Genomic DNA, 14,886 nt, shown 5'->3' with positions numbered 1-14,886 from the left:
CTATTAACTTCTATTAAATGCTGTTTTACACTATGAAGCACTCCTTTCATATGCTTTTTTAAACAGATAGTTAGATATCTATATATACTGTATAAACTATATATACAGTCGAGTCACATTATTATGACCACCTCCTACATTTGAAGTCAGCAGAATGTAGCCCATGAAGTATGTCATGTGTGGTGCACTGGTTTGGTGGGTATGTAAGGTGTGCGTTAGGCCATCTGCACACATATCACTCATTGCTGTCATGGGTATCCGAGTTGCAAAAAGACAAGATTAACGGTTTTCGGGCCAGGGGCGGCAGTATTTCTAAAACAATGCAGTTTGTGAAATGTTCGTGTGCTGCTGTGGTGAAGGTGTATCGTGACTGGACAAAAATGGCACCATTGCAAATAACCGACATGGTAGCTGCGGAGCACCACATGCCATTGATGTGAGAGGTGAATGTCGGCTACGAAGGTGTGCGTGGGCCGACTGACATGCTACAGTGGAGCAGCTCACCATCACAATGAACATGGGGGCTACAGACGTGTGTCTAAAATGACAGTTCAGCGAACCCTGCTGCTTATAGGGGTTCTGAAGCGGTTACTCTGGCCATTAGCTGGTGGTCATAATAATGTGACTGTAGTGTGTGTGTGTGTGTGTGTGTGTGTGTGTGTGTGTGTGTGTGTGTGTGTGTATGGAGGGCGTACAGCGCCACTTGTGAGGTGTCTTCTAGCAGCAGTATGGGTTATCAAAATTAGTCAATTATATAGACACTCCCTAATTTAAGGGCATTAACAAACCTTTAAATGTACAGCAATAGTAAGTTTCTGTGCACATGAACATAAAACAGATCAGATAGCCCAATCAAAATTATAACATAGATATCTCGATGTAACCTGAGACTATAGTTACCTGTAACTATGTTTTATATAATTAAAATATAAGCAGAACTGTGGTAAATAATATCTAGGTAAATTGCTGTTAAGGGTTAAGGGGTTTGTGGATATCTGCAACGGAATTTTTGTATGGAGATACAAGTTGGGGGAGTAATGACTGTTTGCAGAATTTTCTAGAAGCTTTCTTGTCAGGACTGGAGAGCAGTTAGGAGAGTGCACGTGCCAGGACTGGAGGGCAGTTAGGAGAGTGCACAAGTACCTGTGTGGGGAGGCTGGTTAACGGTCAGATCTGACACAGCATGAAAAAAGCTGCCAGGACATGTTGCTTCAGAAGCTAAACAGTGAGAGAAACAGCTTTACCATTATTTGGGATGACTGAAGTAGTCTTTAACAGGCTAGAGCAGTGTTGAAGCGAGGTGTCTGGTGTATAGGTGGCAGCATAATAAAGAGGAAACCCGGCAGCTGTGTGATGTTTTAGAGGAGGAGACGGCTGCAGGAAGTGGAGCATCGGTGGCCATAACAGGAGGAGTCACGCTTTAAGGAAAAGCCTCTCCTTAGGGATGGCCATCGGTGGGTTATCCATCGATGGTTACCATCGATGGTACCATCGGTGGATAACCTTGATGGTGGCCAACCATCTGTAAGGGAACCATCAATGGTTTTGCCCATGGATGGTCCCCATTACTTTAGTATTGAGGTAGATGCGGGCCAATCAGAGCCTGGGGGTGTGGCTTCATGGGTGTCCGGGGGTGGAGCTATGCTCTGTGTCCCTGACACCCCAGAGAAAAAATTAAAAAAATATTTGATCGCTCTTTACCATTGATGGTGGGAAACCATCTAATACTCCTCCATCGATGGTAAAAAGTAGTTACCATTGGTCATAGACCATCGATTATTTCGGATCATCAATGGTCCATGGCCATTCCTACCTCTCCTAATATACCAGTAGAGGATTGAGGCAGGCACAGCAGGACCAGGAGGTGTGGTTCCCCTTCAAAGGGTAGAGCCAAAATTCACCCTCAGTTACCACTGGAACTCTAAAGGGGGGTACTCACGGAGCGATCGTTGCTTAAAATCTAAGCAATCTGACTAGATTGCTTAGATTTTAAGCACGATCGCTCCGTGTGTAGCCCCCTCAGCGATAGCGATGCGCAGCCCCGCGCATCGCTATCGCTGCTGCTAGATTGGCCTGCATGCAGGCCAATCTAGCGGGTCGCTCACTTCACCCGCTGGGTGAAGTGAGCGGCCCCCCCGTCTCCCCCCGCACGCTCAGCACAGATCGCGCTGTGCTGAGCACCGGGAGAGATGTGTGCTGAGCGGTTCGCTCAGCACACATCTCTCTGACATCGGCCAGTGAGTACTGGCCTTAAGGAGCTGAGCTGGTGTGGTGAGCTATACACTGAGCACTCTGCACACTTACAAACAGGTCAAGGGCTAATACTTTGAAATAGTGGCCAGCCTATAAAGAAGCTGTTAATAGGCAGCTCAAAGAGTACTAAAAGCTATTGCTGGAATTTATAGTGCATCACATAATAATACATACTAACACTATTTACACTGTTCATGCACTTTCCCCCCAGTGAGTGGTAAAGTCGGAGGGGGGCTCCTTAACAATCAAGCTAAACCTTATAATACAACAAGAATCTTTTCGCAAGCTGAAAGGACAAGTGCAGTCACAAGGAAAGACAAGCAATATTTAAATGCACTAAAAATGCTTTTTAATCTACTATTCCCCTCATTGTTATGGACTTAGGGATCTGTTTATTAACATTATTTTTACTAAAATTTTTCACACCCTTTTCATATTATTTTAGTATCACCTGAATGTATTAAAGGGCATTTGGAACAGTTTTCATGAAAAACTGCTCCAAACCCTTTAATTCACTTTTTTTTAGTAATCCACATCAATTCCCCATACTTATAATGGGAAATGTGATGTGGCCAAATTCACTTTAAAAAAAATGTTTAAAAATACCGCAGTGTGCCCTGTGATAATCTCGCCAGCTCAGGCAGAGAAAGCTGAGCGGGACCCAGCTCCAGTGATCAGCTATGTGTGATCACAGTGAAAAAAAAAAAAAAAAAGTAACCCCCCCCCCCCCCATACTCACCTATCCAGGGAGCCGGTGTCCGCTGCTCTGCTGAGCGGTGCCGGATCCCCCATGTGCTGCAATGTGATCCCTATGCAGTGAAGCGATTCTGCAAAGCTGCAGCGCACATTACAGCACCGGGGTCACAGCAACAGACAAGATACGGCCCCCGGTAGCCCAGCAGGTGCAGCGCGGTCTGGCTCCCTGGACAGGTGAGTATATTATCCTGCTGGGGGGTAGTCTCGATGGGGGGGGGGGTGTCGACCGGGCAGCGGCGTTAGCGGTGATGTCGGCGGGGGCGGCGCATGCGCAGCAGTACATCGGGGTATTTTTTCAGAAAAATACCCCGACGATGCTGCAAGCTCTGTACCTGCATGCGATAATTGATACATCCCTGTGATGTAATCAATTATCTCAGTGCGAGTTTGGGCAATTTTATCACCTGTCATCCTCATCCTGGATGCGGATGGTGATAAAGAGGCCCCTGAATTACAGTGAAGAAAGTGAGTTAAGTGGAGATAAAAAGTGAGACTAGAGAGATTACTGAGGAGTAATGGTGGTACAGTGAGATCCTATTATATACCGTGACTGGGGCAGGCGGTAATAAAGGAGCAACTTCTTCTGTCTATTATTCATCTGCCTGATACAGTACATAGAGATGAAGCCGCTGCATCACAGGCGGGGGCGAGCAGCGTGCCTAGACGTACACAGACACTCCCATTCAAAGTGAACCTCTACGATGCACACGCGTCCCGTTCGTTCCCGGCAGTGCGCCTGGCAGGGTGCATCTAGTTGCAGACAGAGCCACGATTCGCGTGGCTCCATCTGTAAATGATGAATTATTTGGAAACTGAAGTACTACACTGTAGCAAATGAAGAGAGAACAGCTGTAATTCTTGGATTCAGAAACTGAACAATTGTGGATCGGTATAGCAGTGATACTACAGGAATATATTTCCAGAAATGCAGGTTATATTCCTAACTTCCTAGGACACTGACAGGCAACAGCGCCGTCAGCTTGTAGCCTCCTCCTCCTCCCCCCTCCCCTGTGACAACGGCAGTGTTCAGATGAAAAGGGGGAGGAGCTACACTGCGTGAGGGGACGGGGCTACATGGGACCAGACTGCTACAGATCCATCATGCCTGCCAGCCAGCCAGATAGACAGATCAGTGGATGAAAAAAGTGAGTTAGAGACAGAAAGTGTACAGTGTGTGTGTGTGTTTGTGTGTGTGAATATTTGTGTGGGCAGGGATGTGAGACTGTTTTTAACTTGGGGGGAGATATAACCTGAGTTTAGCGCCCCTATTTTTCCAACACATTGGTTCAGTGGGTGACATCAGGCCCAGTGGAGGGCATGGGGAAGCTTACCCACTGAGACTCCGGGATCTCATTGATAATGCAGACACATGAATTCTTGCTGTACTCTCTTCTCCTCCCCCCCCCCACGTGTTCTGTCACTTTGTCTCCCCCAACCCTCCCCCTCTGTGTTCTGTCACTGTGTTACCCCCCCCAGAGCCAGCGGATCCCACTTAGCAAGGGTATGCACTCTAGGTAGGCACTCTCCCCGCTCTGCTACCCAGCAACTGGGTCCACCGTTGCTGCAGTTGTGCTTTTCAGACTGAGAGGTGGCAGCAATTTGAAGAGCGGCGCCTCCTCCTTCTGGCTGTGTCACCGGCGTCTGGGTACGTTTCAGCGCTGGAGCCTGCACAGCTTCCTTGAATATCCACTCCCTGTATAACTCTGCTGATAGGGAGCGGATTCTTCTCTCACACTGCTGGCTACTATCGGGTTTGTGGAGGGAGGCGGGCATACAGTATGATCAGCGGAGCCACAGCTGGATATAATGTAGGGCTCCATATAAGTAGCACAGGCTGTGTTATAGTTAGCAGGCTGCTGTTAGTGCCACGGTAGGGTTCCCTGCAGTGTACAGGAGGTGGAGCCCTGAGCAGCATCAAAGAATGCAGAAAGGGGGATGAGACTTTTACCGCGGAGGCTCCATGGAGGGATGTCGTTCACTGCCCTTGCCTGGACTCTGCTCTCCTGAGAGAGGATTTAGTGTTCAGATTGGGCTCACCCTTCTGCTAAGCAGCTCACAGCCGGCCTGGGGAGAGTGATCTTAAGTACCAGGACTTCAGGCTGATGGACTGATGGAGGATTCCAGGACACCAAAAACCAGAAGGTACTGCAGTGTAATCCTAACCCTCCTCCCTGCAGCCTACCCCCCCCACACAGCCTAACTGTAACCGTGCCCTCCCCCCACATCCTAAGCCCCACCCCCCTGCAGCCTAACCCTCCCCCACACAGTCTAACCCTAACCCCCTTCAACCTAATCCTCCCCTTGCAGCCTAACCAAAACCTCCCGCTGCCTAACCCTCCCCCTGCAGCCTAAGCCTAACCCTCCCCTACCTCAGCCTAACCCTAACACTCCCCCTCGCAGCCTTACTCTAACCCTCCCCTCCCTCAGCCTAACCCTAGCCCTCCCTCTCCACAGCCTAACCCTAACCCCCACAGCCTAACTGTAACCCTCCCTCAGCCTAACCCTTCTCCCGCAGCCTAACCCTCCTCCCACAGCCTAACCCTACCTCTCCCCTTCCCTCAGCCTATTCCTAATCCTCCTTCCCGCAGCCTTGCCCTGTCCCTCCTGCAGCCTAACCCACCCCTGCAGCCTAATCCTCCCCTACCACAGCCTAACTCTTCTTTCAACAGCCTAAGCCTCCCCTCCGAGTCTAACCCTAACCCTCCATCCTCGCATCCTAATCCTCCATCCCCGCATCCTAACCCTAATGCTCCCTCCCACAGCCTAACCCTAACCCTCCCTCCCCACAGCCCAACCCCTACCCTAAAACTAACTTCCCTCCTCACAGCCTATCCCTTCCATGCTAACTCTAACCCTCACCACCGGCAGCCTATCCCTAATCCTCCCTCCCAACAGCTTAACCCTCCCTCAACACAGCCTATCCCTAAGACTTCCTCTCGCAGCCCAACTCTTACCCTCCCCGGCATACTTACATTCAGGATTCTGGTGCCGACATTCTGACAGGTGTCGGGATTCCGGCACTGGTCTCCTGACATGCATCCTTCTCAAGCAAAAGATGCAAGGCAATCCATGATTACCATCGATTTAGAGAGAGTAAACCACCACTCCTCTTAGACCCCATCCTCTCTCCCTGTCCTCTCTCAGACCCCTATTAGTAATGTATACAGTGCCAGTGCAACCCTCTCAGTGGCACCTGCTACCCGTGTGCATTATGTATATAAGGTGGTGCTACTACAGGAGGGTTATGTATAAGGGGCAATACTACTGTGAGCATTATGTGTATACGGGGCACTACTACAGGGGGATTATGTGTATAAGGGGCACTACTATTGCGATCATTGTGTATAAGGGGCACTACTGTGTAGCTTAACGTGAATAAGGGGCACTACTATGTGGTGTAATGTGAATAAAATTGTGCTACATTGAGGCTAGTGTGGTTATTATTGTGTGGACATGCCCCTTGTGAGACCACACCCCTTTTTTGCAGCACATTATCCCTTTGTAAAGTATGGGAGGGAGGTCACAAATTTATTGTTTGCAGGAGGGAGCCGAACACCTAGTACCGAACCCTGCTTGTAGTTATTTGAATTTAATGGTGTGATTACTGAATTATGTAACAAAGCATTTGGACAATAAGGCTAGAAGGAGACAGAAGTACAAGTATCAGGAAATAAGTAATACTGTTATACACATCTCTCATTTACCTTGAAGACTTTCTCAGGTCCGCTTCAAGGGAATTTGTCCAAACACAAAGACTTGAGTGGAGGCACATATACTGTTAGTAGCTCACCATTTTTAACAATATCAAACCACTTGTAAGTATCAGACAACCAACTTTATATTACTGTTTTGAATTATTGTATATTGTATAGTACATAAGTGTTTTTCTTCTTTTCTCTCTCCCCCTCTCCTTGATTTGAATGACAAATTACTTTTCTGTAATTGTACTGTCGTGATTATTGTTTTTCTTCACAGCTAGCCAAGAGTACTGTATTTAATACAAATGGGGGATATACAACCTTGGGCGCTTCAAATAATAAACATAAAGTTCTTATATGTAAAATGCATTCCTTTTTGCTAGATGCTTTCGTATCTCTCTCTTGATCCACTCCGTGCTTGACTTCCACTCAAAATGATGAGATATATAAAGGAAGTTTTTAAACAAAAGAAAAAGAATATAGTGTGATACAGTTTCATACACAATATTTTATATAAACATGATTTCTACTTAAAAAGTGCTTCGTGTTCAATTCTAACAGATTTTTGCAGCATACATAAAAAGGTGTATCAGCCGTAGTTAAAATATAAGCAAGACAGGTGTCGGGATTCCGGCACTAGTCTATCAGCCGTAGTTAATATATAAGCAAGAGGGAGCGTACCACACTCACTATAGACAAAAGATGAATAAAGCTCATAAAGGTATCTTTAGCCGGAAAAAATCAGCGTACCAAACTCACAATGTCACTGGAAGTTGTGAAGCATATCAAGGTATCTTTCACATGTTCCCCCTGCACCTCTTCAGGTTACTTAGGCCTTGTCGTCGAACTCATACATAGAAAAGGGGAACAAGAGATATCCAATGTGTAGTACAATCGGTCATAAATATTAGGAATTAATTTTCCAAAATATAGCCGTGCGTACTTTTTATTCCCAACTAAATGTTGCCACTATGCAATGGTGATATAGACGTACCCGACTTACTAGAAATCGGGAAAATACAGGCACATCAAGGTATCTTTTGGAATTTTCTAGATCGTAATTATAATTTGCGTACCCCAACTCACAATGTTGTTTCTGTTGTTAAAACACATCAAGGTATCTTTTTCCTGGTAGCTTTTACCCAGATGGTCCTGGCCAGAGTTTTTATTTCATATATTCCAAAAAAAGGTAATGTCCAACATTACGTGTTAAAAGAAAAAAGTTTTATTGTACAAAACCCCAAACAGGTGGGGGGAAAAACAATTGGTTATTAAAAACCCAGGATACGCTCCAAATTTTTTTTACATGTATGGATGGATAAAAAATAATACAAAGACCAAAGTACAAAACTTAAAAAAGACTTAGATGGAAAACCACAACCATCCAGACTAATCTCTGAGTTAATTTATTCAAAATATTTTTAAGAAAAAAATTACCTTTTTCCAGAATTAGTATTGTGTGCTGAGATGGTGTGGAAAAAAATGCTGGCTGTTCACACTCCTTCTGTCGTCAAGAGTACTATATTGTCTAGTATACTGTAGTTTGTATTGTTTTGTTAAAGGTAACAGGGAGTTAGCGTTTAATTAAATAAAAAAATAAAAAAATGGGTGTGGCCGCGATTGAGAATCTCACTCAGTTAATGTCGTGCAAGATGCATGCACACCTGGAGCAACCGTCCCAGTGTGAATACATCTGCACGAAGTATGTGCGAACGACTGCCCTGGAAGCCCAGGTAACTGATCAGGAGCAAACTGTCACGCGTCTGAGGGAGATTCACAATCTCGAGCAAGGCTTAGATGGAACGGTGGAGGAGTTGCAGGAGGGGTCACTGGTAGATGAGGATGACCAGGCAGCTAGCTGGGTCACAGTTAGAAGGAAGAAAAAGAGGAGGTGGCACGACATCTCTGAACTACCAAACCCCAACAAATTTGCCCGATTGGATGAAGATTTGGTAGATGGTATTATGGAAATGACGGTGTTGGAGGAGACTGTTCCCTCTAGCAACCAGAGGAGCGGTCCCTCTGGCGCAGTTGGGATAAAAGATAGTGAGGTACCTAGTCAGATAGTGGTGGTAGGGGATTCTATTATCAGGAAGGCAGATAGGGCAATCTGCTACTGGGAATATGATTGCCGTACAGTCTGTTGTCTCCCGGGTACTCGGGTGTGGCACATCGTGGGCCGGGTAGATAGATTGTTGGGAGGGGCTGGGAATGACCCGGCGGTATTGGTGCATGTTGGCACCAATGACAAAATTAGTGGAAGGTGGGATGTCTTTAAGAAAGATTTTAGGTACTTAGGCAAGAAACTTAAGGCAAGGACATCTAAGGTAATATTTTCCAAAATATTACCCATGCCACACGCTAGCCCAGGGAGGCAGAGGGAGATTAGGGAGGTAAATGTGTGGCTTATGGACTGATGTAGGAAAGAGGGGTTTGTGTTCATGGAATACTTGGTGGACTTCTCAGTCAGGCGCCATCTTTTTTGTCGCGTTGGATTGCAAATGAATGAGGAGGGGGCAGCGGTGCTGGGGGGAAGGATGGTTAGAAGGATGGAGGAGATTTTAAACTAGGTGCCTGTGGGGAGGGTTTAGTTAGAAACTACTGGTCATGCAGGGAGAATAGTAAAGATGGTGTTAGTGAACCAAATGGGGTGAAGGGGGGAGATAAATAGCAGACTCTACGGCTATTGATAAGGGTACTAATAAGGGTATTACCAAGGGTATTGCCAAATCACGGACTAGTGACGATTATGGGTCATCGTTACTGCATACAGAAAATGATGTCCCTTGCGTAAGGGGAAATACTTATCTTAATTGTATGTATGTAAATGCAATGAGGGAACTAGAAGTCCTTGCCGCAAGCAATCAGTACGATATTATAGGCATTACTGAAACCTGGTGGGACGGATCTCATGTCTGGTCAATTAATATGGAGAGTTATACGCTGTTCAGGAGAGACAGATCAAACAAACGGGGCGGAGGGTATGTCTTTACGTAAAGCCATTTTTAAAACCTGACGTACGGGAGGATATTCATGAGAAAACTGTAAACACTGTTGAGACGTTATGGGTTGAAATTGCATGCGTGGGAAAGGAAAAGAAAAAGATAGTATTGGGGCTATGCTACAAGCCCCCTGGCATTAATGTATCTGATGAGGAAATGTTGCTGAAGCAAATTGATAAAGCGGCAGGAGAAGGTGATGTAATAGTGATGGGAGATTTTAACTATCCGGAGATAAATTGGACAAACGATTCATGTGATATTGCTAGGGGTAATATGTTTTTAAACACACTAAATGATAACTACTTACTTCAACTAATCGAGGAACCCACTAGGTACAATGCAATCTTAGAGCTGTTATTGGCAAACAATGGAGATTTAATATCAAATACTGTATTATAGTAGGAGAGCCCATAGGAAACAGCTACCACAATATGTTCACATTCAATATCAATTTTCACAAGCAGTCCTATATAGGTTCAACTAGGACTGTGAACTTCAGCAAAGCCAACCTTGACATGATGAGGAAAGCTTTAAGGGATAATGAATGGGAATTTTGTTTCAAGGAAAAAACACTATGGAGAAATGAGAGGCATCAAAATCCTTGCTCGATGAGATTACTCATAAATGTATTCCCATGGGCAGCAAACAAAGGACTAAATACTCCAAACCAATGTGGCTTAACAAAAATATTAAGGAATTAATGGGCAAAAAAAGGCGAGCATTCAAAAAATACAAATCAGACGGGAAGGTAGAGTCATTCCAGAACGATAAGGCTTGCAACAAAATATGCAAAAAAGAAATAAGAGTGGCTAAAGTAGAAACTGAAAAGCCAGTAGCAAAGGAAAGTAAATTAAACCCCAATTTTTTTTTTAAAATATATCAACAGCAAAAGATTAAAGAAGGAGAGTATAGGCCCTTTAAAGGATAAACTGGGAGGCTTAATTAAAAACGATAATGACTAGGCGGATAAATTAAACAAGTTTTTTTCATCAGTATTTACTATAGAGGACCAGATGCATGAACTAACACCCAACCTCAAGAAGGATAATGTCCCACCGCTAAGTGCTTATTTAAGTGAGGAGGAAGTCTGTGACCGATTGAAAAAAATTAAGATTAATAAGTCACCTGGTTCACACAGTATTCACCCAATGGTTCTCATGAAGCTACGCTCCAAATTAGCAAGACCTCTATTTTTAATCTTCAATGATTCAATTACATCAGGCATGGTTCCCAAAGACTGGCGTATAGCGGAAGAAGTGCCAATCTTCAAAAAGGGAAGTAAAGCTGAACCAGGCAATTATAGACCAGTTAGTTTTACATCTATAGTGGAGAAAGTGCTAGAAAGCATTCTAAGGGTTAGTATACAGAAGATCCTTGAAGCCAAAAAGATTATTATTAGGAACCAACATGGATTTGTGAAGGATGGATCATGTCAAACAAACTTACTAGGCTTTTATGAATCAGTGCGAACCTTGATCAGGGTAAGGTGATGGATGTAATCTTTTTTTTTTTTTAATTATTTTTTATTGAGGCAACAAGGAAATGACAGTAGTAGATTACAGTAATTACAATGTCACTTTGATAAATTTAAACGTTGAACATAAGCGAGGCGAATATCAAATAATGGTACAAACTCTGGTACATGGGACAATGCTTAATTCAATTCCACCATTCAATGCTTATAGTATAGAATTCCCAGTTTCAAGTAAAACTTGTTGTATTTCATTAACAACAATTGTCGTCAATAGTAAAGTTCCAGACATTGCATTTAGACATATTAAGATTAGCATTCAACTGAATGATTAATTAGGACTAATTAAGACTGCGGGTCCCTAAACACTACCCGGGCCTGAAGGTAAAATGCAGGGGGGCCCCCCCTCCTCTCCTCTCCTATGTTAAGGCAATCGGAGGATCTTGTGTTATTAGCCTGGTAAGATACCAGGTGGTATCTTTAAGACTGTAATGAATCTGATTTCTAATTATGAGTGGAAGAGTATCTATATATGATTCCCAGAGCGAGAAAAAGCGCTCCACTTCTTTTTCTTTATGCAGGATTGTTTCCCTCCAGTCCATTCGAAAGAGAAAATATAATTTATTAAAAAATAAGGGTAATTGCGGGGGTGAACTATCAAGCCAGCTTTGTAATATAGTTTTTTTACCTGCTGCGCTAATAGCCAGTAGTAATTTCTTACTACCTGGAGTGATTCGTAGCGTCGGATTGATCATTCCAAAAATTGCCCACTCCGGGGTAAACGGTACAAAATTTGTTAATTTCAATTCTGTATACCGACGTACCAGGTGCCAAAAGTACTTTACTATAGGGCAAGCCCATAGACAATGGTAGTTGTCTGCCTCCCCCTGGTGACACCTGGGGCAGTTGTGAGTTGAGGAGGTTCCCATGTGGAATCTATGCAGTGGAGAAAGGTATGCATTATGAAATATGTTCAGGAATAGTTCGGTATACATGCTAGAAGGAAGTGTTTTACGGGAATATATAAGTGCCTTTTCCAAGTCTGGAATTGTTAGTTCAGGAAAGTGAACCAACCACCCCGCCACTCCTCCCGATACTTTAGTGTGATCCATAACCTCTCTTAAGAATGTATAGTGGATCGAGATAGCTCTACGCTGAGGGACTGCATTCTTCAAGAGGGTGTCTAGGGGGTTGTCCCAGTCTTTTTCAGAAAAGTGTTGTATGACGTGGTGTGTATAAAAGCGTGCCTGTAAGAAGGCCAAAGGGTAAGGTCTAACCATAGCGTAGTTAGTGGATAGTTCTGTGAAAGTGAGAGAGCGTTTCTCCTTTGATACCAGAGTCCTTATGTTTTCCACTCCCCCAAGTCTCCATAGAGTGAAGGGATGGGCAGCCATGCCGTCTAGAAATTGGGGATTTTTGACCAGGGGTAGGTGTAGGGAATAGAAACCATTAAGTCCAGCTTTGTGACGTAAGATATGCCAAAGCCTCCGTGTTGACCAAAGTAAAGGATTCAATTTGATATGTTCCTCCACTTCTCGATCGTGTTGGTGTAATAAGCCTATTAATGCTGTGTCCTTCAGAAACTCTTGTTCCAAAGAGACATCGGTATAAATCGATGTCCTTTGTAACCAATCTCTTAAATGTCGCAAGAGAGCTGATTGATTATACCCCGTGATGTCAGGAAAATTTATCCCGCCATTTGATTTTGGTTGGTGTAATTTCCGCAATGCTATGCGTGCGCGCCCTCCCTTCCATATGAATTTTCTAATGGAAGCGTTTAGTTGAGCAGTGTCCGTTTTAGTCAAAATTATTGGAAGGTTTTGTATTGGGTGTAGTATTCTAGGCATTGCTACCATTTTTAAGAGATCTGCCCGCCCCAGAAAGGAGAGCGGTAGGCGCTCCCAGCGCCTTACGTCGTCCATAAGGGTATGTATTATCTTTTTGATATTGAACTGGTATAAGTTGGCCGAATTTCTGGGTAGAATAATTCCTAAGTAAGGGATAGATGTTCTGGCCCATTGTATAGGCAAATGAGACGCCCATTGGGGCTGGGTCGCTGTGCCCTTAAGGAGCATTGCCACTGACTTGTCCATATTTAGTTGTAGGCCCGATATGGAACCATATAAGTGGATCATTTGTAAAATTTGATCTAAGGAGTGTTCCGGGTTAGATATGTACAACAATATGTCATCTGCGAATGCAGAGATCTTTATTTCCCTGCTTCCAATCCTGACGCCCTGGAAGACATGCCATTGTTGAAGAGTGCGCAATAGGGGATCTAGTGCTATGTTAAAGAGGAGGGGTGATAAGGGGCAACCCTGGCGGGTGCCTCTTTCTATTGTTATTCTTGGGCTTATGAGGCCATTTACCAGTAGGGAGGTTTTGGGATCATGATATATGCACTTTATTAGATTTATAAATGTATCATCAAAGTCCCTTTTTTCTAATACAGTATATAGGTGTGACCATAATATTGAGTCGAAGGCCCTATGAATGTCAAGGCTGACTAGTATATTTTGAGTGGGTGTTCGGTTTTGGGCCACTACAACCGCCGCTATGGCCGTTCTAATCGCCTTAACTGCATGATGCCCCTGTACGAATCCCATTTGATGATCCGAGAGGATGGATGGCAATATAGTCTGTAGACGTGATGCCATTATTTTGGCTAGTATTTTGTAATCTACATTTAACAGGCTTATAGGCCTGTAAGAAGTCAACAAGCTCGGGTCTTTATCAGGCTTGGGAAGTAAATTCATGAAAGCCTCATTAAAGGATGGACAGGGAGTTTTCTTCTCATGTATGGACCTAAATAATTCTAGCAAGGTCGGTGTAAGGTGAACTTGTAGAATTCGGTAGTAGTCACTTGAAAGACCATCAGGTCCTGGGTTTTTTCCATTAGGAAGGTTAGATATAGTCTCATTGATTTCTTACATGCTTATCGGGCCTGCAAGCGCTTCTCTCTGATCCGACGTCAGTTTAGGGAGCACTGAGTCTGAGAGAATAGTTATCTGGTCAGTTAGATTTATAGGGGTTGAGCGAAACGCCTTTTCAAAGTAGTGACGGAATTGTGCGTTTATTTCTGAAGACTTGGTCAATAGGGCTCCCGTTTCAGGATGTTTTAAAGTGGTAATAATGTGCCGTTTTCTGAATGGCCTAGACATTGTTGCTAATAGTTTCCCTGCTTTATTACCCCAGCGGTAGTATTTGTTCCGTGTAAAGTCTATTGACTGTTTTGCCTTAGTGATAAGATATGTCTCCAGTAGTTGGCGCGCCTGTTTATACAAGGTTTTAGTCTCAACCGAAGGTGCATTAGTGTATTGGGCAAAGGAGGTTTGCATCTCAGCACGGAGTGTTTCGTATTCCTTCCTAGCGTTTTTGTTTTTTTGTGAGACGTAGTTAATTATGTGTCCCCTCATAACCGCCTTAGAGGCGTTCCAGAAGAGGATGGGATTCTCCCAGTGTTCAAGGTTATCATCGACATAGTTAGTCCAATGACTGATCAGGTAGGTCTTGAACTCGTCAGATTGTGCTAGATAGTGCGAAAATCTCCATATTCGATTACGGGGGTGCATGTGTGTGTGAGTCAGAGATATGGAAACCGGAGCATGATCCGACACCATTATATCATGAATATCTGTGTGAGTTATATTATTGAATAGAGTATCCGAGATAAGGATTCTATCGATACGTGAGAGAGACCCATGTA

At 44.2% G+C, this 14,886-nt stretch overlaps 2 protein-coding genes across 2 annotated transcripts in view; one reads left to right on the top strand and one right to left on the bottom strand.

Annotated features, from left to right (window-relative positions):
• The window catches only part of RIMKLA (ribosomal modification protein rimK like family member A), a 477,074-nt gene that overhangs the window by 416,431 nt on the left and 45,757 nt on the right, over window positions 1–14,886 (bottom strand). The gene's annotated exons all lie outside the window — the stretch shown is intronic.
• The window catches only part of FOXJ3 (forkhead box J3), an 886,133-nt gene continuing 872,349 nt past the window's right edge, over window positions 1,103–14,886 (top strand). Inside the window, exon 1 of the mRNA XM_063942940.1 lies at window positions 1,103–1,225. The gene's annotated coding sequence lies outside the window, so the exon portion shown is untranslated. The remainder of the gene's footprint in view (window positions 1,226–14,886) is intronic.

Source organism: Pseudophryne corroboree, chromosome 10 (genome assembly GCF_028390025.1).
Source record: "Pseudophryne corroboree isolate aPseCor3 chromosome 10, aPseCor3.hap2, whole genome shotgun sequence".
NCBI classification, from domain to species: domain Eukaryota; kingdom Metazoa; phylum Chordata; class Amphibia; order Anura; family Myobatrachidae; genus Pseudophryne; species Pseudophryne corroboree.
Note: the sequence above shows the minus strand (reverse complement) of the source record. Positions and strands in the feature narration are given on the sequence as shown.